The 19,998-nt window shown below is 36.3% G+C and overlaps 1 long non-coding RNA gene across 1 annotated transcript in view; it reads right to left on the reverse strand.

Annotated features, from left to right (window-relative positions):
- Positions 1–19,998, reverse strand: part of LOC138145674 (uncharacterized) — a 432,060-nt gene that overhangs the window by 3,394 nt on the left and 408,668 nt on the right. Inside the window, exon 2 of the long non-coding RNA XR_011164286.1 lies at positions 18,711–18,902. This is a non-coding gene — a long non-coding RNA (uncharacterized lncRNA). The remainder of the gene's footprint in view (positions 1–18,710; positions 18,903–19,998) is intronic.

Below are 19,998 nucleotides of genomic sequence, written 5' to 3' on the forward strand. Positions count from 1 at the left end.
CTTGAAGAACAAGTCTCCTGAAGAAGTATAGCATAAAACCTGATTCATCTTTCTCAATGACATCGAATCCATGTTCCAGAAATGCCACATTTTTAATCCACTGAGCCTTCTATTCAGTCTTCAGGGTCCTTGGCATGCTCAGCAGTGTGCAGTTTAAACACTTGGATAAACTTTAAAATTTCTCATACATCAGTCATAGGATAATTTGATTACTATTCATAATGTTTTTAGGTTGGCAAGCCTCATTTAGACAAATATTGCCTAGATTATCCTGAGGCCCTGTGATGATTTTATACTAAGCTTTCTGACCCCTCCTCATCGATCATTACATGTATATGATGCTCGTTGCCAGACTCCCTAAGGATTTATTCACCCAGCAGGAAGTTACATCTAATCACTTAGCTTCCTAAAGAGATACTGGCTTCACAAAGAAAGCCCTTGGAATCATAAAACCAATTTATGCTATAATTACTAAACTGGCAGGCCACCCAGTCACATTGTCATCCCTGTAGCAAATAATGCCAGTAATTAAAATTACTGGCAAAACTAAAATCAGGAATCCTTCAGACTCATTGGTTGTTTATTCCAATTTCACTAAATTATTAAGAAAAAATTATTTCTGGTCATTCTTAAACAGCTCAGGAAATTGTGGTGTGTTATGATTTGTCTGACATCATCATAAAATGCTATGGAAAACACCTCCTGGATTTACTGTGAATTTAAATCACCCCATGAGGAACTTGAGATGCTGCTGGTGAGGGCAGGAATATACTGGCACATATGGTTGCAGGCAGCACTTTCTTAACATGCAAACCATTTCATCAAAATATTGCAACCTTATTTTCAGGAGGAAAAAGCTTGAGGGATGGATAAGATGAAAATTTTTCTTCCAATCTTAGTTGTCTTTTTTTCAGATAAGACTTCACCTGTGCCAAGAGAAGGGAAGAGTCTGAGTGATGAGAACCTGATCTGAAAGGCTTTAAAGTGTTGAAAACCCAGCAAGGCAAGAAGCCTGTGAGGTTTTCAACCAGGAAATCAGGCAGATCAGGCACACATGTGGTTCCTCAGACAGCAGCAGAGAGCAATAGTGCGCTTGCAGGAGCTGCTTGGGTGCCAAAGACAAGGCTGATGTTTCTTTCTTCAGTCCACCTCATTACCTGATGGGTAAGCTTGAAGAAAAAAAAATCTCAATCCAAATAATACTGCACAAGCAGAAAAGGCTTTTTTCAGAGGTGATACAGCTTAATTTTGTTGCTGCTTTGCTCCATACCACTGAACTCAACTGACATGGGATAGATATAACACATTTTCACCACACTCTCTCCTGCCTGTCAGAATTCAGCAGCTGTATGAATAATGCAGCTTTAATTATAGGTAAAGCTGTGGATACATACACTACAGAAGCAAACTGAAAGAAATGTGTTCTGCCACTGAATACACGTGGGGCTTGAGAATATGTGCTTTCCTCCATTTTTTCCCCCAAATTTTTGTTACCTATGAAATGTGAATAATATAATACCAGCTGCAACCTTACAGGAATATTGTGACGAAATGAACATGAAGTACTTTGAGATCCTTGGAAGTATGCTTGGATTTCTTCAGCCTTGTAACTCATTTATGGCTTAGGAGGAAAATATTAAGGAATTGGCTAAAACAGGAAGAGATTACTTCACCTGACCAGGGTCACACAATAAATTTCAGGGACAGGATTTCTACCCAGGTCTTCCTGACTTCAAGAATAGCACTCTACCTATTAAACATCATACTGCCTTTTCTTGGAAGATGAACATTGTATAAATTCAATGCTTGCTATGTTGTGGCAGAAGGAAAAGAAACTTCCCAAATTTTCCTATATTCAAAAGCTACTGGATTTACCAGTCCCAGCAGTTTTATTCAGTAGAACTGGTGCAGATAGAAATGGCTAAAAGAGAGCTGATACCAGATCAGAAGCATCAGATTCAATGCATATGAAGTTTTCTGTTTGCACATATGGTTGCCTTCTCCCTAGATTACGCCCCTGGTGTAGGTTTTGCAACCCAGAGAGAACCAGAAGAATCACTATTCAAAACATTATTGTGAAATGAGGTTTTTGGTTTGTTTGTTTTGTACATGTGGCCTGTGTACATGGGATTGATCTGACTTTTGAAGTTATGGGAATGCTATATCCACCATGTTTCCTTATTTTATCTCATTTGAGTGAAGAATAACTTTGTGGATACACACACACATACACACACATATATACACATATACATATATATATACATCTATCATCTATCTATGTATCAATTAATCAATTGATCAATATAAACAATAGTAATGTATAATGGAACACCAAAAAAAAAAACCTTCAAATAGGAGACTTACTGATTGGATAAAAAAAGATCAGCAGCTTGAATAGATAAATGGTATCACAGGGACATTTTATCATAGATCACACTTCCACATATTGTAAAATCAGGATGGACAAACTAAAGCTGGAAAATTTAGTTAAGGATTAAAACTTAATCTGGAATTTTCATGCACTTTTAATTTTTTACACTGGTGTACATTTTTTAAATTTGTACAGTTTTTTTTTTATTTTTCCTGATAGTATAGTCATTACATTACCAAAAAGGTATCCATTCCTACAAGTGTGATCCTTGTAACTCTCTTTAAGTATCAGTTGCCGAGTGTAACAGCAAAATTGGAGAAAAGAAGTTTTCCTCTTTTCAGAGGGGAGAGGGCAAAATACATCAGAAAGCAGACTCTTTGATCATTAATTCCATTAATAAAAATAGGTATTGCTAAAGATTCAAATCTGACGAGTCTTCCATTGTGTAGCCCATGGGACTCTAACTTGTTTCATCTCCACCTGTTAATGTACTTTATTATGCAATATCCTGGGTCATATTTATTTTATTACTTTAATGTTTTTCTTTTGTAGTTCCTTATCTTTTTTCCTGATAAAACAATGACTTTACATGCAACTTTGAATGCCAGAGTTGATTTCTCCTCATTTCTAGTGGAAGGTCTGCATTCTTTTTGTTTATTTGTTTCTGCACTGTAGGAATTCTTTTCAACCTAAAATGAAAAAACTTATCCAAATTTCAAGTCACAAGCTAGGCCATAGCTTCAGCACATTGGACAGCATTTTAGATTTAACAGGTATTCACTAAAGCTTTGTAAAATTAAAATTGAATGGGTATTTTTTCCTATTTCTACTTCTCCCCCTACCCTTGTTCTGATGCTTCAGGACAATTTTCTCCAATTATTTCTTGTATTATTATATCAAGATTCCTTTTTTGAACATAGCTTTCTGGTAGTCCCAATTCTTACATTTTCTCTTCTTGATCTGTTCTCCAGATCAGTTTTTTTTAATAAGATGTTTCACTTTCCATTTTTTCATTCTTTAAATTTTCTTTAATTTTGTGTGGTCTCTTAGAATTTCACTGGCTTCCCCTTACCCAATTCTAATTTTCAAGGTGTCTAATTTTCTTCCTTAAGATTCTAGATCTTGAGACAGCTAGGTGGTACAGTGAATAGAGAACCAGCCCTGGAGTCAGGAGGAACTGAGTTCAAATCCAACCTTAGACACTTGGTATACTTACTAGCTGTGTGACCTTAAGTCACTTAACCCCAAGTACGTTGCCTTCCCCATCAAAAAAAATATTCTGGATCTCCTTTACTAATTGGTTGACTTTCTTTTAATAATCTTGTTTTTCTTGGATTGTTGGGGGTTTTTTAGTTTTTCCTCAATCTCATTTTATTTTTAAAATCTTTTCTAAGTTCTTCTATGAATTCTTTTTGGGCAGATGATCATTTGACGTTACTCTTTGGGGTAAAGAAAAGGGTTTCTTTGCTTCAATATCCTCCTATGAATATGAACCCTGGTCTTCTCTATTTCCATAATAACTATCTCTAGTTGGACTGTTTCTCCTTGGTGCATTTTTTTGGAGTAATACCTTAATTCTTGTAATCACCTCTAGTCCTGGGGTATGTGGGATGGTGCTTCTTGCCCCACATCTTCAGTTTTCATTTCTATCCTGGAAGCAAAGCCAAACCTCCAGCCTCCTGTAAGTGCCCACAGCCAGAGGCATTCTGCCCCACTGCTGCTGTACTAATGGGGTGTGTACTGGTTTCTTCTCAACCCCACCACTATCTGCAGCACAGCTGGGTCTGGTGTTCCTTGTCAGCAGAGATTCCCTTGATCTTCCCCAGCTCAGATGACCAACTTCCCTCATTATGAGTTCTGGTACTTGGGACTAAGGCAGCGTCCCAAACCAGTTAACCCCAGGGCTTGCTATTGTTGTTAACAGGTACTCTAGCCTGAAGGTGTTTTACTCTTCACTGGGACTAAACCTCTTCCAGATATCTTCTTGGATTATCCCTGGAGGACTCCTGTTGTGCCCCTATTCTTATTTATTTTTACTCACACTTTGTTGGCCAGGAGGCACTATTTTATATCTTTAAAATTCTGAGAGTTTGGAGTTTTCTGACTTACTTGGCCATCTTCCCAGAATCCTCTCCATTTATCACCACTTGAAAGAGATCCTATGAGGAAAACTTGTAAGAATATTATAGTTAAATTTCAAAATCCCCAACTCAAGGATAAAATATTAAAAAAAAAAACAAGGAAAAACAATTTAAATATGATGGTGCCACAGTTAGAAGCACACAAGACCTAGCTGCGGAGATGCTAAAGACCTCAGGTCTTGGAACACTATATATTGAATAGCAAAAGAACTGGGGTTCTGGCCCCAGATATATCATACCCAGCAAAGTTAAGCATAATTCTGAATGAAAAAAAAAATGGACATTTGATCAATTTTCAAAGACTTTAAGGCCATTGTAAAAAAATCCCTGAACTTAATAGAGGATTTGACATACAACAGCCAAGAGTAACATAAGATATATACCAAAGCCAAGGGATTAAATAAAGACAAACCTTACCTTTTATATATGTAAAAACTTTGTCTTAGATTGTCATTAGTAATTTTGTAGTTCATAAGAAAGATTGGGGTAGACCTGAGTATTATATAAAAAGTAAAACCATTTAGGAGAAGAATTGTACACCAGACAACAAAAGGAAACAAGGAAGCAAAGTGGACAGCTCTCAACACAACTTATAGTAGTTCATTATACAGGCTTTCTTGAAATAAAAATTTATTGCTACATGTTTTGAATCCACTCTTATGTTCTTCTATGTAGATGACATGCTCTTTTCTTTGTATTTAAGTGTCAATATTTAAGTTTATGTTTTTTTTTCTTTTTTCTCTTCTGCATTTGAGTCTAAAATGAAAAATGGGGGCGGGGGCAGTGTAAGAGAAAGAGAATGAAAACAGAACCTCTTAAAGAAGGAAAGGTGAAGGAACTGTTAGCATTTTAAAATAATAATAGAAGCACACACCTAAAGTTAAATGTCACTTTTTAAACAATGAGTTTAAATCAATTTTTGCTTCGTATAGTAATGTCATCAAAAAAGTTATAAATGTATTTTGCTCTGTATTAACCTGCTCCTTTTTTTGTCAAGATATATAGCCTGTGTTTTGAAATACAAAAATGTTTTGTTGTTGTTTTAAAATTTTTAGTTAAGATTATCTCAATGAAATTTTACACTAAACACATATTTCTTAATTTATTTAACATTAGTGTCAATACACTTAATTAGTTTTTATTATTTTATTATTATTAGATTTTATTATATCATTCAGTGATATTAATATGTGTCCACAAGTATATAATCAAGAATCACAGGGATTCTGATTAGGAGAATACAGTAGTAGATTTTATACTATATTCCAACAGCATTGTAATGTTGATTTGATTATCCATCCCTAAGCAAAATGTGGAAAGTATGTGTAGGAGAGCGAGAAATGCAGATAGAAGGACCTTTAGACTTATGGGAATGAGAGGATAGGGAAGGATGTCCTTGTCCTACATAATGGCCAGGCGTGGAGTCCCATTGTCTTCCTGGCTGATAAAGGGGAAAGGTTCCGTTGAGATACCCTCCAATTTTCAGTAGGGTCTGTTCTAGGACTCACTCCAACTTAAAGGACCCATGAGTTAGGAAGGCAACAGGAACAGTTTCTAACTTACAAACTTTCCAAAAACTAACTTATAGGTCAATTGCTTAGCACTCTAACTTTAGTTTCTCAGTCTACTCAGTTCCTATGATCTACTCCTCCATTTTATCTTAACTACACACAAAAATGGCCACACTCTTAATCGTGCTATGACCCATTAGTGTTCATGTTTGTTAACTCCAATTATCCTTTGTCTGATCATATTTGATCATCCTGCTTATCCCCTTACCTTGCATCTGTAACACCAAGCACCCCAGCATCCCCAGGGTGGCTGCCAACACAGGTTCTTAGATTTGCTTTTCTAAAGGAAAGCAACTCAAAATGGGTTAACAATCTTGCTTTAATCAATCAAACATATCATTTACCTAGCTCAGGGGAAAAAGTCAGCACCCCAAACTTCAGAGTATAAAGACAGAAGTTACAAGAAGACAAAGAAACACATCAAACAGATAGGCCTCCAACTGCCTGACCATTACATCCATACCTAGTCACAGTTATCAGAGAGGGAAACATCAACATCTGGGTTTTCAAAGCTGGGGGGCTTAATGGCTGCCCAGAGTCTCATCTGGTCAAATCACACAACACTTCTCAAAGTGAGCCCCAAAACAAAACCTCACGTCAGGGTTTATATAGCCTTCTCCTGGCTCAGAGAATGTAACAACCCTCTTGACCCACTGCCCAATCAAAAAGTATCTCCTGAAAACTGAGCCTCCCCATGCAGGCTCCAGGTGCACTTAAGCCTATCAAAGGGCCTAGGGGCAGGGAAGATCTTAAATTTCCATTCCCATAACAGCATCCTATAACTTTGTTCTTCATCCTCATCTTCACCTGCAAACTCCCTACCCCTCAGTTCTTTTCAAGTATAACACCTTTCAATGGCTATACTCTTCTTCCTTCCCTATCTCCAAGCCTTTTTGAACCATTTCAACTAAAAACTGTCCTTTGCACTTAAGTCCCATGCCTTCCTATCCTATTGCTGATTATGACTTACTAAGGCTCAATCCTAGATTACTCCAATTACTCCTCTCAGCCAAAGTCTTCACTGTCATTCACATCTGTAATGTAATACCAAGCAAGGGCAACTTCCCAGGTTCAAAATACCAGCATAGGTGCTCTCTATTTTATTCAGTAACAAACCCACAATTGAATCTACCCCAGAGTTACATCAAGTTTAAACACAGCACTTAATACCCAAATGGAGGTCTTTTCTTCATCTTGACACGAGGCAAGTTCTCAGCAATCTTAGTTCCTGGGGAGACAAGGCTTAGCAAGGCCATAAGATACATTGCCAGTCCCTTCATGAATTTATCCTCTGTCTGTAGAACAGTCCTAGAACCCCTGAACACATTAGCAAAGCCCTCTCCCAGGATTTCTGTAAACATACAACAAGAAAATCCTTCTTCAGGGCTTCTGAACCAACAGAAAGGCTCCCAGACCCCTGCAACAACAGCACTGTCCCTCACCAGTGGACAATATTCACTCTGTCTGCAGGACAGTCTCCAGACCCCTGCAACAACAGTACTGTCCCTCACCAGTGGACAGTATTCACTCTCTGTCTGCAGGACAGTCTCAGGCCTTCTTAGCGAACAGCCAGGTTCCAGGACTTCTTCAACAAAAGGACAGTCTTTCACCAGTGGACAAATCTGGAAAAATAACATCAAAACAGACAGACAAAGTACCAGCAAAACAGCCATGTCTCCTCAGTCCTTGGCAGCTCAGGGGGCAGGTCTCAAAAGTCCAGGGCAATTCAAAGCGGCCACCAGCAATTCTCTTAGTCTCTCTTCTCTCCACGAGGTGCTGCTACCAAAAAAGATCTTCTGCCTCTCTCTTGTGTCTCCAAATCTACGTCACCAGCTCCTCCCAATTCAGGACTTTCTTTTCACATCAACAAGCCCATCCCACAGGTGGGATTAACAAACTCTGGGTTTTAACACAATCAATTTGAAAACCAAGCCAATACAGGGGAATCTTTAATTGCCATTACTATCACAACATCCTACTCAAGAGGTAGAAAAAATCATAAAATGGTCTCACTGACACATTCTTTCATTTCAACTGGGCTCTCTCTGGAGCAATAAAATCTGTTTATACCTTCCTAATTAATATGCTATTCCATACACCAAAGAAACTTTTCCAAACCTTTTCCATCTCTCCTTGATCCTTCCATGGCCCCTCTTCTCTCAACCCTCTTATCTGAGGGCCTAGCCTCATATTTCACAGAAAAAGTTCAGGCCCTTTGCCAAGAACTTCCTCTTTTCCCATCCTCTTCATCTCACATCATTCCAATATCTTCCTCTACTCTCTCCTTTATCCCTATCTCATGTGAAGAGGTGGACCTTCTCTTTTCTTTTTTTTTTTGGAGGAGGAAGGTATGGCAATTGGGGTTAAGTGACTTGTCCAAGGTCACATGACTAGTTAGTGTTATGTTAAGTGTCTGAGGCTGGATCTGAACTCAGGTCCTCCTGACTCCAGGGTTGGTGCTCTATTCACTGTGCCACGTAGCCTCCCCAGCCCTTCTCTTTTCAAGGTAAATACCTGTACACAAAACCTTGATTCCATTTCATCATGTCTTCTCCAGATGTTTGCCCCTTCTACCATCCCCTCACTGTGAAAAATGATTATATATTTCTATCTCCTGTCAAGTTTCCTAACTGCCTACAAATTTGCACATTTCCATCATTTGAAAGAAAGAGAAAGGAAGGGAAGAATGAAGGAAAAAAAGAAGGAAGGAAAGGAAGAAGGAAGGAGAGGGAGGAAAGAAGGAGCAAAGGAAATAATGAAGGAATACTCTACAATCAAGCCTCACTGGTGTACTTGAGGTTCCTTGCACATGATATTTGATATCTAGACTCATCCTTTTCATTGTCTACCCTCCATTACTTTAATGCTCAATCTCCTTACATCAACCTCTCGGCTTCCCTAGTTTCATTCAAGACTGAATTCAAACCTTACCTTCTGTTAGAAGCATGCATGCCCTTGTCCCTACCTTATAGGCAGCACCTACCTCATAGTACTTTTGTGAAGTTCAAATGAGCTAACACATATGTAAAGTGCTTCACAAATTTTAAAGGACTAAATAAATGCTATCTATTATTGTCATTATTTTTATTACCATACTGTGTTACTAAATGCCTTTGCTTTTAAATTAATTATATTCTCTATTAAAAGCTAATGCCTAGTTGGGAACTCATCTGTTACAGTTTTGAATGGATAAAACCCACAAACTACTTTGAAGCACTTCCTGGCTGGCTCCATGTAATGCCACTGTTGTAGATGTAAACTCCACTTCCTTCAAACCAATGATGTAGACTCCACTGCTGAGTCTCTTGCAGATTTGGATGGAGCAGATTTTGTCATTGTGTTTATGAGGCCCGGGTCTCCATACAACTTCTGGTCCAGGTACAAGGTACACTGTAGCCATATAGCTGACCCTTTTTCAGTTTCAATTTACATATCATTTTCCTGCTTTACAATGCAAAATCCTTAAGGGCAAAGACCATTTTATTTGTGCATTTTTGTATTCCTATCTCTTAGGAAAAGAAGTATTTAATAAATTCTATATCCATATAGTTCATATCTGAACTGGCTCTTTGATTTTACTAAAACCAATTTAATGGAATCAAAAATAGAATTACAGATTTAAATTTCAAAGGATATATAGAGATCATCTAGCCAATTCTCTGATTTTTAAAATGGAGGAAAGTGATCCATAGGAGTAATTCATAAGAGTAAAATGAAAAATGTCAAATGTAAATTAATTCTCTCCAATTCAATATGTATGAGTATGAGTACTTATGTTGCCTGAGGGGCTGGGGATGAGAGAGAGAGAGAGAGAGAAAGAGAGAGAGACAGAGAGAGAGAGACAGACAGACTCTTATTCACATACTACTTGTATGACAAGTGTCTTTCTTGACTATATATATGTATATGTGTGTGTGTATATATATATAAATTATATACATATATAGAAATAACTTTAAGTAATGAAAAATATAATGTGATAAGTGTCATGGGATTCCAAGTGTGGAGGACAGTATGTAAAAGTTATGGAAGTAAGAAAGGATAGATCAAGATCAAGGGGGGAAATAGTTAAATTTCACTGAAATGTAGAATATGTGAAGGAAAATAACAATCAACAAGTCTGAAAATTTGAGAGGGAGCCAGATTAAAGTCTTGAATATCAGGTAAATCATTTGCATTTTGTTTGTAAGCAATAGGGGCCCCCCTGACTTGAAAAGTTAAATTAAAGCCCAGTTAATATATTTAGAAATCATTCAAGTACAATCCATGCAATTTTAAAATGTTGAATCTGAGATCCAGAGAGATGAAGTGTCAAATGTAAAATATAGATTACTTGCATTCAGTTCAACAGACCTTTCAGTGCCTAGACTATCTTTGGTGTGGAGGATAAGATACAGTTCCTGACTTCAAGGATATTACTGAGTAATATGGGAAAATTACTTCATGGTTAAGGCTGGATAAAGAAAATAGGGATTCCTAGGTAGGAAGAGTAAACAATAAGTTGTTGCAGTAGTTTAGCAAATATTTTGGAGGCATGAACCCAGGTAGTAGTAGGAAGAATGAAAAGGAGGTGAGATAGCCAGTGATAACTAGTGGGAGAATGACTGGTGTGTAGGAATTCAAGATGCAAGATGAGTGACAGGGAAGAGCAGAAACAGAGGAACTCCAATGCTTTAAGGCTGTGTTTGGGTGCATGGTGGTACTATCAGCAGCTTTACGGCAGGCAGGTGGAAGGACAATTTAGGGGAAAGAGAAAGTTCAGTTATAGGATCTTTAGATGTATATCAAGGATCTATGATGTCATTCATGCAGAAATCCCCTCACCAGCATACAAAAAAATATAACATATATAAAACTTAAAAGGTAAGTTTCAAAGAGTTGCCAAAGGCTGAGATGGGTTAAGTGGCTTGTCTGTGGTCACAGAGCCAGTAGCAACCCCATTTTCAATATTCAAATGACTAAAGTACAATGGTTCACATTTTTTAAGTTCACATGCAACCATTAGATTGAGTCTCCATTTCTAATTTACCAGAATTGGACAAACTTATCTGCATTACAAAAATGACAGGCTCATGTCCAAAACACAGTTAGACCACACAAAGAGAAGCTAACAAATGCACAGATGAGAACACATACATTTTCTACCATTAAAATAGCTGCATCTTACTAAAGTAACATAGTTATTTTTTTCAGACTAATGTTGTAAAAATGATACATCCTCAATGTCTGCACACTTGAAATAACATTTTGTCATAAAAGAATCAGGGCAGCCTCCAAGTAGCAGGCAGTTGCAATGATTTTATTTATCTCGAGGTGTTCATGCCGTCTGTTATAAGTGAGTTTAACTCAATACAACTTTGTCATCATTGACTAAAAGAAATGGCATTAGGTAAACAAAGTTTGATCACTAAGGAAAATGAGATGCCCCAGAAAGCATTGAGGCTGCACTCCTTTCTTTCAGGTTAACGTGACCCATTAATATTTTTCAGCATTTCCATTGCATTTAAAAATTAGTTTATTAAAGCCTTATAAAAAAATCTTTAGGAGTGTCATAATGTTTCTTTAATAGAAAGAAAACTAGAAAATTAAAGCAAGAGAGACCTCTTGTGGTCTGATTCTGATGCCATATACAATAAATTATCAGTTTAAAAATCAATGATATTACAAATGTCTATGAGATATTATACCCCCAAACTGGCTGAAACATCAATGTTTATTATGCAGGAAAATGTCACATGAACTACAGTACATCTTATCCCTCCCACAAACATGTCTTTAATAAAATTTAAATTAATTTGAAAAGGAAAACCTTTTGCCACATTTGAATGGGTACTGAACCTGGCCTGGTGAAACAAGCTCTCCTGTCCCTGTTTTCTCCAACAAGCTGACACAGAAAGATTAACTCCAGGATCGATGGCTCATTCATGAAGTCCAAGGAGAGCTTGGCATTGGTAGGAAGGCTCGTTTCCCCACTGCATGGTGACTTAATAAAGGTGAGTGAGGGCTCAAGGTGTTTTTTGCTTTCTGTTTCAGTCAGAGAGATTTTATTTGAAGACATCAATTCTTAATATTCCTATAAGCAAAAAATTCTTAAAAGATGGATACTAAAGACTAAACTCCATTATCTCAGCATTGCTATGGCCCCATATTTGGCAGCAGAACTTTTTTTTTCTAATGCCAGAATAAGAGTATAAGGTTGAAATAATACTGGCATCGAGGTTTTTAAGTAACTGTGTGATGCAATGAGTAAAAGTGATAGACCTGGGGAGTCAGGAAGGAATTTAAATCCTGCCCAGCCACTTTCTAACTATGAAACCCTGGTCAAATCACCTTGCCTTTGTTTTTTTTTTTTCATATGTACAATAAGGATCATAATAACAAATGCCTCACAGGGTTGTTGTGACGATCAAGTGATATAACATGTACGATACACTGTAAACCATAAAGTATATATAAAAGCCAGCTTTTATCATTAATATGGCCTACTATGATGCTAAATGTTTCTATACCTTTAAGTTGACACCCTCTTTCACCTCCAATGGTAGAGGTGATTAAAAGTAAGCTTATTTTTAAAATATACTTTTATATATTTCTTCTATTCCCCCTTTCTCTTCTCTACCCTTTTCAAAGGGCAGAATTTATTGCAAAAAATAATATAAGCAAAATTCAGTACCTGCAGGGAGGGAAGGGAGGTTCTTTCTTATAAACATAGATAATAATACTAACTAATATTTGTATAGTATTTTAAAGTTCTTTTCATGCATTATCTCATTTAAGTCTCCAAATAATCCTGTGAGAGTTGTATTATAGCCTTCATTTTCCAGGTGAGGAAATTAAGGCTCAGAAAGGTGAAATGACTTGCAGATAGTTACACAGCTAATAACTGTGTTGCTCTGGTTAAGTTATTTAACCTCTCTAGGTCTCAGTGAACTCATCTATAAATTGAAGGATTCAATGACAGAAGTGTTTCAGCTGTAAATCTATGATTCTATAAAAGGCAGAATTTGAATCCAATGGTTCTTGACTTCAAGTCTTTTGCTTTATCTACCACAATACCTCTTGCCTATTCCATATTCTCTTCCTATCAGTTTATCTGTAAAAGGAGGGGGACATATCATTTGCTAAGCTGTATAAGTAGTATTAAAGAACATATATTTCTATTCATTCAGTATACATTTTGTTGTTGTTCAGTCATTTTAGGTGTGTCTGACTCTTTGTGACCCCATTTGGGGTTTTCTTGGCAAAGATACTGGAGTGGTTTGCTCTCTCCTCCTCCAGCTCATTTTACAAATGAGGAAACTGAAGCAAAAAGGATTAAACAAGTTGTCCAAAGTTACATAGCTAGTTATCCAGGAAGATGAGTCTTCCTGACACCTAGCATGATGCTCTATCCACTGTGCCACCTAGCTGTCCCCTATTATGTATACTATCCATTATTAGGATATGACAGGCAGAGGATAATAAGAGATAATCCCTAGACTCAAGAATTTAAAACATTATTATTATTAATAGTAACAACAACATTTATAATCTCAAATTCACAAAAGGATAAAAAGCCTATACTAATTTTCCCTCATATTGCTAACAAAATATTCATGTGTAAAATTATAATGTCTTCATTCTAGCCTTTTGCTTCTTATGATAGGATCATGGATTCATTGTTAGAATGGAGCTTTAAGGGAACATCTGGACTAGCATCCTTTTTTTTCTAAATGAGGAAACTGAGATCCAGAGAGGCAAAAAGTTACAGGTTACATGATTTAAACCCAGGGTCTCTGACTCGAAACCTAGCCTTCTTCCCATCATGCTCATTATCTTGAGCTCCATTACCATAGTAGACTGTGGTGGACAATCATGGCAAAGCTCAGTTTTGGATAAATCTCCTTCCAATGAGCATCAGTGTGCCATAGTTGATAGAGAACTGGTTTTGGAATCAAGAAGACTTACGTTCAAATACTGCTTCTGGCATATTCTGGATGACCCCTGTGAAGTCACTTAACCTCTGAGTACTATAGATAACTATCTAAGACTATAATTCATGGGAAAGGTGCTGACTTATATTAATAGACGGAATTTCCTATATTAAAGAAATCACAAGTCTAGCCATTATTACTAACTCTTCCTTTATTACTTAGTATGTCATGCTTCTAATAATAAAAAAAAAAAACTATGAGAACCTCAAAGGTATAAACTCAAAGTAGAAAAGACTATTTCTCTTACTGTCCAGCATCTTGCTTACTAGTTATCAAATGTTAAGCCAAATTAGGCATGGTTAGATGTAATTGGGCAGTCATTATAGAAGCTGTTAAATAGTCTAGAAGTCACTTCAGTACAATGTAACTAAATCTTCACACTCTGAAACCTAAAGGCCACACAGTATGAACTCCATTCATTGGAGGAAGTCCTTCTACAACAACTCTATCCAAAAGATGGTCATCTAACTCCCACTTAAACATTGCAGTGGTGAGCCAAAATGTATTTTTTATTTGAAAAAATATATACTTTTCTCATGTGTAATACATGTTTATATATGCACATACATATTTTACATATGTATTCATGCAAAGAGTCACTACACACATACACATATATGTACACACAAATATAGGTGTGTAAATTATAAAATATAGGGATTTTCTATCCTACTTATGATGTACCTAAGAAGAAAGAAGGTATAATTTTTAGCATCTTTTGCATTCCCTATAATTTTTATCTGGGGAGATAATATAATAAAAAGGAAGTAAAGTATCAGAGGATATACGGATAACTCATATCAGCCATCTGAATGAAAATTTTAACTATTATGTTTATCCTTTAAAGAAGCAATATACCCAATATTAATCATATTTTTAAAAATTTTAGATCAAATCATAAATTTGATCATTTTTGTTTATCCTTTAAAGAAGCAATATACCCAATATTATTTTTAAAAAAAATTTTACCTCAAATCATAAATCCATGATTAAAGAGTTTTTGGAAGTTTGTTTATTATTTGCCTTGAAACAAGTCATAAAATTAAGCATGTTAGAATGGTCAGTATCTAAGCTCAATCCTCTAGTTTTCCTTACTAACACACCCAAATTTACATTTGATATGATTTGTAAATACTTTACCTATACAACACTAATTTTAGTAACTCCTAATATTTATATGTTGTTAGCATTGCTTGTCTATATGCAGTAAGATGAAACAGGAAAAGATGGAGAGAAGTCATCAATGCTTGTGATTAGGTTGATATAGGAAGTTGATACCTTATATTTTTATTCATCTCAGGCTGGCCTCCTTTATTGGTATGCATGATAAATATTTTCTTGTCATTTATTGTATGATTAAAAAAGGCCATCCAGTCCCATTTATCTCACCCTGTCCTATCGCTGATACTTGCAATTCTACCCAAACTTAGGGCTAATTATTCCATTATTTAGAAACTATTTTACACATTGGTTTTCAAGGGTTTATTCTTTTCTAAAATGTTTGTTTGCCATTATGTAGACATGAAAAGACACAACAAGAGACACTAACATCAGGAATAAAAGAAATTTCTTTAAAATGAGCAATACTTTCAATGTAAGAGAACGTAATAAGATGCAATAAGAAAGCAACACACTGTGAGAGAAAACATATTTACATAAATTACCATCTTGCCTTCAAAGGGTGACATATAAATACAACAGAGGTATTAACATTAACACAAAATGATTTGAAACCATATCACTATAAGATTTTTCTAACCATCTTCCTTTATCATCTTGCTAACATTTTACTGCTTGAGTATTATATCCAGCCTTCTTTGCCAAAAGCCATTAAACCTGAATGAAAATTGGAGACCATATCAGAATAGTAGTAAATAAATATTAATTTTCTGCATTTTTAACTAAATACATACTTTTGGAAAATACAGGCATAATTTAGGCTACCTGGAGAAGACTATATATTTGAAAGTGGCCATGTACTCACCTTGAAATGAGTATCAACAATTTATTTTTAATCAGTAGTTGTAAAATGAGACCTCCTAAGGTTCTGAAACTTTGTCTTCATTTATCCAAAGTCATTATTTTTTCTAATTTTATAGCCACCTTTTATCTTGTGTTTCATTTAAGAAAGTATAATGAAAATATTTCACTATAGTTCTTTTCCATATGGGATCAATGTGCTCTGTGCATTTTGTATTGAAAATTAGAAAGCAAAAATTATTGTCCTGAGAAATTGGTCATTTAAATAAAATTGAATTTCTAATGACCATAGACACATAAATACAAATGAAAATATACATACAATTATCTACATCATCAATTCAATCTGTGTCACTCTTAAGAGTTGCTATGGATCTTGGGGTAGAGAGAGCATCAGAAAACTTCAATCATCATTTAGCATTAGACAAAGGTATGAAATATAATATCTCTCCACTTTCATGTCTTTTGAGTTAATATGAAGCCCATGTTGAGACTTCATATATCCAAACTATCTAATATTTTCCTTAAGTACACTATGTTTTATGGGAAACAAAACATTGCACCAGAGTTTCCCATCTCTTTTTCATATCATACTTCTTTTGAAAGCCATTATATTCCTTCTTTTTTCTGTGTAGAAAATGCATACTACTGCCTCTTCTTTTTACATTTTCACTCACTCTCAATCATTTAAGGGTTGACATTTCACCAGACTAATGATGTCACCCACAGCCCAAAGGCCCTAGTTTCTGTATGTTATTCAAGTATTTTTTCAGTCAAAGAATGTAACTGTCCAACACTGTATTCACTCCATGGACTGAACTAAATGATGTGCAGCAAAATTATGACATAGGTAATGACTGTTGGTGGGGTCAGTCAACCTCATCCTCCAGCATCTCTCTAAATGCCTCTTTTTTTCTCTCCCAGTTTCATGGTAGCCTAGTTTTAGATAACTTCTCTACCCACAAATATCCTCACAAGCACTGATTGATTCCTATCTCCACACATCTTCAGCCAATGATATGGAAAAGGAATGCAATATCAATAGTGATAGAAATAGTTTCCCAGTCATCCAAAAAGGCACTATTCACCTGGAAAATGTTCACAAAGACATACTAGTTCCTCACATGACCAGATAAGTTTTAACCAAATTTAGTCATGTCATAGTACTGTCAAAAATATTTAACATTTGGGGGCACAACCTTCCAATTCATGAAGCAGTTTCCCCAGTAGATAACTACTTCAGATCCAGGGTAATTTGGGGGACTCCTAAAACCATAACTTAAAAACCCTCACTGATGATTATCTATAATAATCAGAATACACAACTGGTTCAAAGTAAAGGCACTTAAATGATACAGTAAGAAATGTAACAACTAAATGTTTATCCCCATAAATGTAGGGCACACACTCCCATAAATACACAGAACATTAATAGTAATAATGAAGACACATGGAAAAGCACAAGCATCAAGACCATTTGTGGCCAAGGCACACATGTAGAGAGGCAACTCCGGTCTCTAATTCTGTAGGGCCACTGATGTTTTCTAACTATTCCCCTTATGCTCCTGGTAAAGGCATCATTCTTATATGTCTGCTAGCTAGACCTCTTCACCAGCTCCCTGCTGATTTGAAGTGTCCATGGAATGCAGATCCACTTCTCACACCAGTTAGAATCTTCTCCAAAGGATATGCTTCTTATGGACTATGGCTTAGTTGTAGTCTCCTCTGCCTCTAGAAATCCTTGGTTATTTCTTCCTCAGGAAACAACAGATGCTGCCAATGTTTTTTAGCTTAAAGCATATGTGTAAGCATGTTCCAGCTTCTTCAAAAAAAAACAGACACTAATCTTGCCCTAGGAGTAGCAAAAGCTTTATTTTTATTAATTTTTTTTTGCACAGCATAGCCTACCTTTTCTGCAGCAAGAGATTTTTAAGCCCAGATGCCAAATTCTTTAAAATAAAGAACACTCTCCTCACAAATAGCTAATGACTTTAGGCTTAATCATTTTTGGACTTCTCTTTTTAATCAGGGGGTTCAGAGACTTCAGCCTAGTTTATGGCAAATAGTCACTATATACCCAAATTTTCACATTGGATGGCCAGGTCTATGAATAACATACTTTCTATTTGCCTAATAACTTCTAGGAATTCAGGATCCCTAAGATTTTTCCAACTTGTTTTCTTATATAGATGAGTGGCAGAGAAAAGTCACATAGACAAACTGAACCTAGGGTGACAAGGTCATTTTCTCCATCACTTACTCAGCCTTATTCTTGGTGGATTCATATGTAGATGAAGCTTATGCAAGTCTGAAGTGAATGAATGAAAACACTTTAACCAAGTGCTTACTATATGCAAAGCATTCTACCAAGCACTGTGAATGCAAATAGACAAGCAATTTTGTCCTGGTTCTTCCAGATCTCATAGTCTAGTAAAGGGAAACAACATATATAGGGTTTCATGGAACAAGTAAAATATAAAGGCTCCATAGTCCTTAGAATGAAATAGCGAAGAGATGGTAATGCATCTTCTTTAATGTTATTTCCACTAATAGAAATTACCATTTTTAACATGGAACTATTTGACAGCTGCTAAGGATTTGTGCATAGCTGAGGAAGCAGGGGTGTAGCACATGGCAGTTAACAAGTCAGATCTTCACAAGGGTTGATTACCTGGATGATGGCTGTGAGGGCAAGGCTGTAGCATAGCAGGTGGTCTCAGGAAGTATTCCAATTCCCAGTGCTCTCATGTTCAGAGTCCTACACTATTTCCATGAAGGCCAGAGAGGAAGTGGTAGCCAACTTCTCTGGCAGCTACTGCTCTTCCAAAGTATTGCCTTATCCTCTCCATGACAGAAAGGGAATCTGAAGGAGGAAAAGACAATTTTTGTGGTAGTTAGTAGCCCTTAGTTCTGGCTATCATATAGCCAAAAAGACTGTAACCATTCCCCTTTGCTATTGTTTCACTAACCAATTATTGAATAAGCACTTATTAAAAATCTATTAGATGCCAGACTCCATGCTAGATTCTAGCAATATAAATATAATGAATATAACAATCCCTACTTGCAAGGGACTTACATTCTAAAGGAAAAGTTTCCATTGCTATCATTTATCTTATTTCTATTAAGAAACTAGAAGCTGCTAATCCTGGGTGTCTGATTTATATGATTATTCATGGCCTGGATAAAAAGTTTGGGGAGTATGTGAGTCTGCTGAGAAATACATCAGTGAAGTGGGAAGCTATAACAGGGAGGGGAGATTTGGTGTAGGTAATGAACTTCCAGGGGATCACAAAACACTTTAGATGTGCTTCGCTATAGTTCTCCCAAGCTGGTTTAAGTAAATAAGCAAGAGAGATTTTAAGCAGAGAGAGATTAATAACATGAAGTAAATCAAAAGCCTGTAGGTGTAGTAGAATGGATTTTGTAGCTGTGAGTACTGTGTGGGTCTCCATTTCTATTCTTTGCTAATATTCACACATCCCCTTCCCCCACCCCAGCAATGGCTTCTTCTTTCCTGTCATTCTTTCAGGTATTAATTAGTACATGGTGGTGGAGGTGGGAGAACGACATCTACCATCAGCTGTAAACATTTTAAAAACCATATATAATCTCATCAGTGTAAGGAGATCCAGAAAAAATCTTCCACTGCCAATGAAGAAGTTGAGTACCTCTCTGTGATTCACACCTTTAAGGGAGTTTTCTGGGACACTAAGAAGTTAGGAAATTTAAGCAGGGTCAGAATCAGTATGTGTCCAAAGGGGTACTTGAACCCAGGTCTTTCTAAGTTTGAGGAGAGCTCTCTAGATTCATTATTCCACACTGCCTAGACCCTTTATCATCTGGCTTGAACTTATATTTTCATTCTTATACCCAATGCTCCATCTACACTGAACATGATTCCAAATGGTTCATGGAACCATTCATTTGCTTAATTAATTAAATTGCTTAACTTCTTA

This window comes from Petaurus breviceps, unplaced genomic scaffold (assembly GCF_028583685.1).
Source record: "Petaurus breviceps papuanus isolate PSGF00001 unplaced genomic scaffold, PetGlider_PUasm1.0 90743, whole genome shotgun sequence".
NCBI lineage: Eukaryota > Metazoa > Chordata > Mammalia > Diprotodontia > Petauridae > Petaurus > Petaurus breviceps.